General features: G+C 50.0%; 1 pseudogene; it reads right to left on the bottom strand.

Moving 5' to 3' along the window:
• Positions 1 to 403: 403 nt before the first annotated feature.
• LOC112221251 overlaps positions 404 to 10,092 on the bottom strand; it is a 32,659-nt pseudogene continuing 22,970 nt past the window's right edge.

Genomic DNA, 10,092 nt, shown 5'->3' with positions numbered 1-10,092 from the left:
TTGCTTAATTATACAATCATAATATACAACAGTATATTTAATACACTTCTGCTGCCTCAGAAGGACTTCTGTTTTTTTGTCACATTAAGTACACTTTAATATGGGGCACCATTTTAGGGTGTCTTTGGATAAATGTCAAAAGATTGTCTCTGCAAACCTTCATATTATAAAGCACATAGAAAAAGATTGCAGTGCAGTCTTCCTAATGACACCTGCATCGTCTTTCAGCTGAAGCTCTTAACACCCTGGACAAAGAGTCAGAGCTCCTATAAAAACCCCAGTGTAAGACCCCATCCTCTGAGGGTACAAGTGGCCATTGACAAAAGACCCAGGGCAGCGGTAGAGTGAACATGAAGCCCCCCAGGCATCCATTGAGTGCGCGCTGTCAGTCAGACGGTGTGGGGCAAAAGAAAGGCTTTTCAAGTCAAAAGATGTCACCCTGGGGGCACCTGTGTAGATGGATGGGGCAATTACCTTAAGTTAGCTTAGCGTAGCCTAGTCAAGCTTAAATTAGCATAACCTAGCCTCAGACAAACTCCTCCTCGCAGAGGGCCTCCCCCACCAGCAATGAGTGTTTGTCGGGTTCGCTGAGGGCCATGCTGTTCAGGGAGTGCTTTGATTGGAGGGAGTTGATGGAGGCGCGGCTGAAGTTAACAACGCGGTCCAATAGGCTCAGCTTGGGGGAGGAACGGCGCAGCTCGCCCATGCCGATGTGTACACTGACGTCTGATAGGCTTGCAGCATCTCTCTTCTGACTGCCCAGACGAGACTCCAGCAGCTCAGCGCTGGGCTTAGTGTAGCTACAAACAGAGAGAAGAGAGTTAGTGTCGCTACAAACAGAGAGAGAGAGAGAGAGAGAGAGGAGAGAGTTAGTGTCGCTACAAACAGAGAGCGAGAGAGAGAGGAGAGAGTTAGTGTCGCTACAAACAGAGAGAGAGAGAGGAGAGAGAGTTAGTGTCGCTACAAACAGAGAGCGAGAGAGAGAGAGAGTTAGTGTCGCTACAAACAGAGAGCGAGAGAGAGAGAGTTAGTGTCGCTACAAACAGAGAGCGAGAGAGAGAGGAGAGAGTTAGTGTCGCTACAAACAGAGAGAGAGAGAGGAGAGAGAGTTAGTGTCGCTACAAACAGAGAGCGAGAGAGAGAGAGAGTTAGTGTCGCTACAAACAGAGAGCGAGAGAGAGAGAGTTAGTGTCGCTACAAACAGAGAGAGAGAGAGAGAGAGTTAGTGTCGCTACAAACAGAGAGAGAGAGAGGAGAGAGAGTTAGTGTCGCTACAAACAGAGAGAGAGAGAGAGAGAGAGAGAGTTAGTGTCGCTACAAACAGAGAGCGAGAGAGAGAGAGTTAGTGTCGCTACAAACAGAGAGCGAGAGAGAGTTAGTGTCGCTACAAACAGAGCGAGAGAGAGAGAGTTAGTGTCGCTACAAACAGAGAGAGAGAGAGAGAGAGAGAGTTAGTGTCGCTACAAACAGAGAGAGAGAGAGAGAGAGAGAGAATTAGTGTCGCTACAAACAGAGAGAGAGGAGAGAGTTAGTGTCGCTACAAACAGAGAGAGAGAGAGAGTTAGTGTCGCTACAAACAGAGAGCGAGAGAGAGAGAGAGAGGAGAGAGAATTCATGTCGCTACAAACAGAGAGAGAGCGAGAGAGAGAGAGAGAGAGTTAGTGTCGCTACAAACAGAGCGAGAGGAGAGAGAGTTAGTGTCGCTACAAACAGAGAGAGAGCGAGAGAGAGAGAGTTAGTGTCGCTACAAACAGAGAGAGAGAGGAGAGTTAGTGTCGCTACAAACAGAGAGAGAGAGGAGAGAGAGTTAGTGTCGCTACAAACAGAGAGAGAGAGGAGAGAGAGTTAGTGTCGCTACAAACAGAGAGAGAGAGGAGAGAGAGTTAGTGTCGCTACAAACAGAGAGAGAGAGGAGAGAGAGTTAGTGTCGCTACAAACAGAGAGAGAGAGGAGAGAGAGTTAGTGTCGCTACAAACAGAGAGAGAGAGGAGAGAGAGTTAGTGTCACTACAAACAGAGAGAGCGAGAGGAGAGAGAGTTAGTGTCGCTACAAACAGAGAGAGAGAGAGGAGAGAGTTAGTGTCGCTACAAACAGAGAGAGGAGAGAGTTAGTGTCGCTACAAACAGAGAGAGAGCGAGAGGAGAGAGAGTTAGTGTCGCTACAAACAGAGAGCGAGAGAGAGAGGAGAGAGTTAGTGTCACTACAAACAGAGAGAGCGAGAGGAGAGAGTTAGTGTCACTACAAACAGAGAGCGAGAGGAGAGAGAGTTAGTGTCGCTACAAACAGAGAGAGAGCGAGAGGAGAGAGAGTTAGTGTCACTACAAACAGAGAGCGAGAGGAGAGAGAGTTAGTGTCACTACAAACAGAGAGAGCGAGAGAGAGAGGAGAGAGAGTTAGTGTCGCTACAAACAGAGAGCGAGAGAGAGAGGAGAGAGTTAGTGTCGCTACAAACAGAGAGCGAGAGAGAGAGAGTTAGTGTCGCTACAAACAGAGAGCGAGAGAGAGAGAGAGAGAGAGTTAGTGTCGCTACAAACAGAGAGAGAGCGAGAGGAGAGAGAGTTAGTGTCGCTACAAACAGAGAGAGAGCGAGAGAGAGAGGAGAGAGTTAGTGTCGCTACAAACAGAGAGAGAGAGGAGAGAGAGTTAGTGTCGCTACAAACAGAGAGCGAGAGAGAGAGTTAGTGTCGCTACAAACAGAGCGAGAGAGAGAGAGAGTTAGTGTCGCTACAAACAGAGAGAGAGAGGAGAGAGAGTTAGTGTCGCTACAAACAGAGAGCGAGAGAGAGAGAGAGTTAGTGTCGCTACAAACAGAGAGAGAGAGGGAGAGAGAGTTAGTGTCACTACAAACAGAGAGAGCGAGAGGAGAGAGAGTTAGTGTCGCTACAAACAGAGAGAGAGCGAGAGAGAGAGAGAGAGAGAGAGTTAGTGTCACTACAAACAGAGAGCGAGAGAGAGAGAGAGAGAGTTAGTGTCGCTACAAACAGAGAGAGAGCGAGAGGAGAGAGAGTTAGTGTCGCTACAAACAGAGAGAGAGCGAGAGAGAGAGGAGAGAGAGTTAGTGTCGCTACAAACAGAGAGAGAGAGGAGAGAGAGGAGAGAGTTAGTGTCGCTACAAACAGAGAGAGAGAGGAGAGAGAGGAGAGTTAGTGTCGCTACAAACAGAGAGCGAGAGAGAGAGTTAGTGTCGCTACAAACAGAGAGCGAGAGAGAGAGTTAGTGTCGCTACAAACAGAGAGCGAGAGAGAGAGTTAGTGTCGCTACAAACAGAGAGAGAGAGGAGAGAGTTAGTGTCGCTACAAACAGAGAGAGCGAGAGAGAGAGGAGTGAGTTAGTGTCGCTACAAACAGAGAGAGAGCGAGAGAGGAGAGCGAGTTAGTGTCGCTACAAACAGAGAGAGAGCGAGAGAGAGGAGAGCGAGTTAGTGTCACTACAAACAGAGAGAGCGAGAGGAGAGAGAGTTAGTGTCGCTACAAACAGAGAGAGAGAGGAGAGAGTTAGTGTCGCTACAAACAGAGAGAGAGAAGAGAGAGTTAGTGTCGCTACAAACAGAGAGAGAGAGGAGAGAGTTAGTGTAGCTACAAATAGAGAGAGAGAAGAGAGTTAGATACAGAACCAATGAGGCACTACAAATAGTTCAGTGCTGGATTTAGAGTAACTAAGGTGCCGAGAAGAGCTAACAAACACACACACACAACTTGATGGGAAACTGGCACCTGGTCTGCTAACTCACCATTTGAGTAGTAGAGAGGACAGCACCACAGAGACAGAGGAGAGGGCCATGGCAGCAGAACCCATCCACGGCTGGAGAACCAGACCAACAGGCATGAACACCCCAGCAGCGATAGGGATCCCCACCAGGTTATAGACCAGAGCAAACACAAAATTGATCCTGATTCTCTTGACGGTCTTCTTGGACAGGTCAATACTCCCCACTACATCCAGCAGGTCATTCTGTGGACAGTGGAGAGAGAACATGGACAGAGAAGGAGACACGGGGGAGAGAGGAAAACTTAGTATTCAAGACAGACTGAGCTTTACCATGACAATAAAATTGCGCAATTCTTCAAAAATGAATTTGAGGCCAACAGATTAACATGCAGAGACGAACAGACAGATTAACATGCAGAGACGAACAGACAGATTAACATGCAGAGACGAACAGACAGATTAACATGCAGAGACGAACAGACAGATTAACATGGAGAGACGAACAGACAGATTAACTTCTTATGGCTGGGGGCAGTATTGAGTAGCTTGGATGAATAAGGTGCCCAGAGTAAACTGCCTGCTACTCAGGCCCAGAAGCTAAGATATGCATATTAGTATTCGATTTGGATAGAAACTCTGAAGTTTCTAAAACTGTTTGAATGATGTCTGTGAGTATAACAGAACTCATATGGCAGGCAAAAACCTGAGAAAAAATCCAACCAGGAAATCTGAGGTTTGTAGGTTAAGTCTTTGCCTATCCAAGATAGGAAATGCAATCGGACCAAATTTACACTAAGGCTTCCACTAGATGTCAACAGTCTTTAGAACCTTGTTTCAGGCTTCTACTGTGAAGGAGGAGAGAATAAGAGCTGATTGAGTAAGAGGTCTGCCAGAATGCCATGAGCTCAGGTCAGGCGCACTCCCGAGAGAGGTAGCTGCGTTCCACTGTATTTCTAAAGACAAAGGAATTCTCCAGTTGAAACACTATTGAAGATTTATGTTAAAAACATCCTAAAGATTGATTCTATACATCGTTTGACATGTTTCTACGAACTGTAATGGAATTTTTTGACTTTTCGTCTGGCCTGCGCTTCGTGAATTTGTATTTGTGAACTAAAAGGCGCGAATAAAAAGGAGGTATTTGGACATAAATGGACTTTAACAAAACAAACATTTATTGTGGAACTAGGATTCCTGGGAGTGCATTCTGATGAAGATCATCAAAGGTAAGGGAATATTTATAATGCTATTTCTGACTTCTGTTGACTCCACAACATGGCGGATATCTGTATGGCTTGTTTTTGTGTCTGAGCGCTGTACTCAGATTATAGCATGGTGCGCTTTTAAAAAAATCTGACACAGCAGTTGCATTAAGGAGAAGTTTATCTAAAGTTCCATGCATAACACTTGTATCTTTTATCAATGTTTATTATGAGTATTTCTGTAAATTGATGTGGCTCTCTGCAAAATCACCGGATGTTTTGGAAGCAGAACGTAACGTGCCAATGTAAACTGAGATTTTTGGATATAAATATGAACTTTATCGAACAAAACATACATGTATTGTGTAACATTAAGTCCTATGAGTGTCATCTCATGAAGATCATCAAAGGTTAGTGATTCATTTTATCTCCATTTGTACTTTTGTGACTCCTCTCTTTATCTGGAAAAATGGCTGTGTTTTTCTGTGACTAGGTGCAGACCTAACATAATCGTTTGTGGTGCTTTCGCCGTAAAGCCTTTTTGAAATCAGACACTGTGGTGGGATTAACAACAAGATTACCTTTAAAACGGTATAAGATACATGTATGTTTGAGGAATTTTAATTATGAGATTTCTGTTGTTTGAATTTGGCGCCCTGCACTTTCACTGGCTGTTGTCATATCGATCCCGTTAACGGGATCTCAGCCGTAATTAACATGTAGAGACGGCCAGACAGATTAACATGTAGAGACGGCCAGACAGATTAACATGTAGAGACGGCCAGACAGATTAACATGTAGAGACGGCCAGACAGATTAACATGTAGAGACGATCAGACAGCCAAACATGTAGAGACGGCCAGACAGCCAGACAGATTAACATGTAGAGACGGGCAGACAGATTAACATGTAGAGACGGCCAGACAGCCAGACAGATTAACATGTAGAGACGGCCAGACAGATTAACAGCCATCCACACAGCTCTCTGCTCCTCACCCTGATCAGCACCACATCAGCTGCCTCTATGGCCACGTCGGTGCCAGTTCCTATGGCGATGCCAACGTCTGCCATGGCCAGAGCGGGCGAGTCGTTGACCCCGTCACCCACCATGGCCACCCTCTTCCCTGCCTGCTGCAGCTGCTCTACCTTGGCCACCTTGTGGGACGGCAGCACCTCCGCAAACACCTTCCTGATGCCCACCTGGAGGGGACAGAGAGACAGCTAAATGACAGTTCACAACCTACAATAAAACTACATTTACATTTGGGTTGTTTATCAGATGCTGTTTTCCAGAGTGACATGTTCGTTCCGGTTCAGTGCATTCATAAACCTGTTCCGGTTCAGTGCATTCATAAACCTGTTCCGGTTCAGTGCATTCATACACCTGTTCCGGTTCAGTGCATTCATACACCTGTTCCGGTTCAGTGCATTCATACACCTGTTCCGGTTCAGTGCATTCATACACCTGTTCCGGTTCAGTGCATTCATACACCGGTTCAGTGCATTCATACACCGGTTCAGTGCATTCATACACCGGTTCAGTGCATTCATACACCGGTTCAGTGCATTCATACACCGGTTCAGTGCATTCATACACCGGTTCAGTGCATTCATACACCGGTTCAGTGCATTCATACACCGGTTCAGTGCATTCATACACCGGTTCAGTGCATTCATACACCGGTTCAGTGCATTCATACACCGGTTCAGTGCATTCATACACCGGTTCAGTGCATTCATACACCGGTTCAGTGCATTCATACACCGGTTCAGTGCATTCATACACCGGTTCAGTGCATTCATAAACCGGTTCAGTGCATTCATAAACCTGTTCCGGTTCAGTGCATTCATAAACCTGTTCCGGTTCAGTGCATTCATACACCTGTTCCGGTTCAGTGCATTCATACACCTGTTCCGGTTCAGTGCATTCATACACCTGTTCCGGTTCAGTGCATTCATACACCTGTTCCGGTTCAGTGCATTCATACACCGGTTCAGTGCATTCATACACCGGTTCAGTGCATTCATACACCGGTTCAGTGCATTCATACACCGGTTCAGTGCATTCATACACCGGTTCAGTGCATTCATACACCGGTTCAGTGCATTCATACACCGGTTCAGTGCATTCATACACCGGTTCAGTGCATTCATACACCGGTTCAGTGCATTCATACACCGGTTCAGTGCATTCATACACCGGTTCAGTGCATTCATACACCGGTTCAGTGCATTCATACACCGGTTCAGTGCATTCATAAACCGGTTCAGTGCATTCATAAACCTGTTCCGGTTCAGTGCATTCATAAACCTGTTCCGGTTCAGTGCATTCATAAACCTGTTCCGGTTCAGTGCATTCATAAACCTGTTCCGGTTCAGTGCATTCATAAACCTGTTCCGGTTCAGTGCATTCATGAACCTGTTCCGGTTCAGTGCATTCATGAACCTGTTCCGGTTCAGTGCATTCATAAACCTGTTCCGGTTCAGTGCATTCATAAACATTAGATTTGCATGTAGTACTCCTGAACACAGCTCGTTGATGGTTTCAATAACCTATGAGGGGAAGATGAAATGGATCCCGTGACCTCTGAACCCCACCACCCAGTCCTGTCCAGTCCCCTACCTGAGCAGCGATGGCCCGTGCAGTCTTGCTGTTGTCTCCAGTCATCAGAATCACCTCCAGCCCCATGGCCTGCAGCGTGTGTACCGCCAACTCTGCCTCAGGCTTCACTGTGTCTGCTATGGCTATCATGGCACATAGAAGACCTACAGAGAGAGACGGAGAGAGAGAGAGAGACAGATGGAGAGAGAGAAAGAGAGCGAGACGGGGAGAGAGAGAGAGAGCGAGACGGGGAGAGAGAGAGAGAGCGAGACGGGGAGAGAGAGCGAGACGGGGAGAGAGAGCGAGACGGGGAGAGAGAGCGAGACGGGGAGAGAGAGAGAGAGCGAGACGGGAGAGAGAGAGAGAGCGAGACGGGGAGAGAGAGCGAGACGGGGAGAGAGAGAGCGAGACGGGGAGAGAGAGCGAGACGGGGAGAGAGAGCGAGACGGGGAGAGAGAGCGAGACGGGGAGAGAGAGCGAGACGGGGAGAGAGAGAGAGAGCGAGACGGGGAGAGAGAGCGAGACGGGGAGAGAGAGAGAGAGCGAGACGGGGAGAGAGAGCGAGACGGGGAGAGAGAGCGAGACGGGGAGAGAGAGCGAGACGGGGAGAGAGAGCGAGACGGGGAGAGAGAGCGAGACGGGGAGAGAGAGCGAGACGGGGAGAGAGAGCGAGACGGGGAGAGAGAGCGAGACGGGGAGAGAGAGCGAGACGGGGAGAGAGAGCGAGACGGGGAGAGAGAGCGAGACGGGGAGAGAGAGCGAGACGGGGAGAGAGAGCGAGACGGGGAGAGAGAGCGAGACGGGGAGAGAGAGCGAGACGGGGAGAGAGAGCGAGACGGGGAGAGAGAGCGAGACGGGGAGAGAGAGCGGGGAGAGAGAGCGAGACGGGGAGAGAGAGCGAGACGGGGAGAGAGAGCGAGACGGGGAGAGAGAGCGAGACGGGGAGAGAGAGCGAGACGGGGAGAGAGAGCGAGACGGGGAGAGAGAGCGAGACGGGGAGAGAGAGCGAGACGGGGAGAGAGAGCGAGACGGGGAGAGAGAGCGAGACGGGGAGAGAGAGCGAGACGGGGAGAGAGAGCGAGACGGGGAGAGAGAGCGAGACGGGGAGAGAGAGCGAGACGGGGAGAGAGAGCGAGACGGGGAGAGAGAGCGAGACGGGGAGAGAGAGCGAGACGGGGAGAGAGAGCGAGACGGGGAGAGAGAGCGAGACGGGGAGAGAGAGCGAGACGGGGAGAGAGAGCGAGACGGGGAGAGAGAGCGAGACGGGAGAGAGAGCGAGACGGGGAGAGAGAGCGAGACGGGAGAGAGAGAGAGCGAGACGGGGAGAGAGAGAGAGAGCGAGACGGGGAGAGAGAGAGAGAGAGCGAGACGGGGAGAGAGAGAGAGAGCGAGACGGGGAGAGAGAGAGAGAGCGAGACGGGGAGAGAGAGAGAGAGCGAGACGGGGAGAGAGAGAGAGCGAGACGGGGAGAGAGAGAGAGAGCGAGAGGGGAGAGAGAGAGAGAGAGCGAGACGGGGAGAGAGAGAGAGAGAGCGAGACGGGGAGAGAGAGAGAGACGGGGAGAGAGAGAGAGAGCGAGACGGGGAGAGAGAGAGAGAGCGAGACGGGGAGAGAGAGAGAGAGCGAGACGGGGAGAGAGAGCGAGACGGGGAGAGAGAGCGAGACGGGGAGAGAGAGAGCGAGACGGGGAGAGAGAGAGAGCGAGAGCGAGACGGGGAGAGAGAGAGCGAGACGGGGAGAGAGAGAGCGAGACGGGGAGAGAGAGAGCGAGACGGGGAGAGAGAGAGCGAGACGGGGAGAGAGAGCGAGACGGGGAGAGAGAGAGAGCGAGACGGGGAGAGAGAGAGCGAGACGGGGAGAGAGAGAGAGCGAGACGGGGAGAGAGAGAGCGAGACGGGGAGAGAGAGAGCGAGACGGGGAGAGAGAGAGCGAGACGGGGAGAGAGAGAGCGAGACGGGGAGAGAGAGAGAGCAAGACGGGGAGAGAGAGAGCGAGACGGGGAGAGAGAGCGAGACGGGGAGAGAGAGGTTATATACTCAGCAACACAATGGATTAAAGGTCGGAAACTCCTCCTCAGTAACTCACTGTCGACTGCCACCAGTACAGCAGTGCGTCCTCTGCGTTCATGTTCATTCATGGTCTCGTCAACATCAGGTCTGATCTGCAGTCCGTTCCTCCTCATCCACTCCCTGTTCCCTATCAACACCACGTAGGATGCTGTCTGCACCAGGTCTATAGAGGAACACAGAGAGGTTACTGGCTCCCTATCAACACCACGTAGGATGCTGTCTGCACCAGGGCTATAGAGGAACACAGAGAGGTTACTGGCTCTCTATCAACACCACGTAGGATGCTGTCTGCACCAGGTCTATAGAGGAACACACAGAGAGGTTACTGGCTATCTATCAACACCACGTAGGATGCTGTCTGCACCAGGGCTATAGAGGAACACACAGAGAGGTTACTGGCTCTCTATCAACACCACGTAGGATGCTGTCTGCACCAGGTCTATAGAGGAACACACAGAGAGGTTACTGGCTCTCTATCAACACCACGAGGATGCTGTCTGCACCAGGTCTA

Source organism: Oncorhynchus tshawytscha, linkage group LG21 (genome assembly GCF_018296145.1).
Source record: "Oncorhynchus tshawytscha isolate Ot180627B linkage group LG21, Otsh_v2.0, whole genome shotgun sequence".
Taxonomy (NCBI): Eukaryota; Metazoa; Chordata; class Actinopteri; order Salmoniformes; family Salmonidae; genus Oncorhynchus; species Oncorhynchus tshawytscha.
This window is presented reverse-complemented; position numbering and strand designations above follow the sequence as displayed.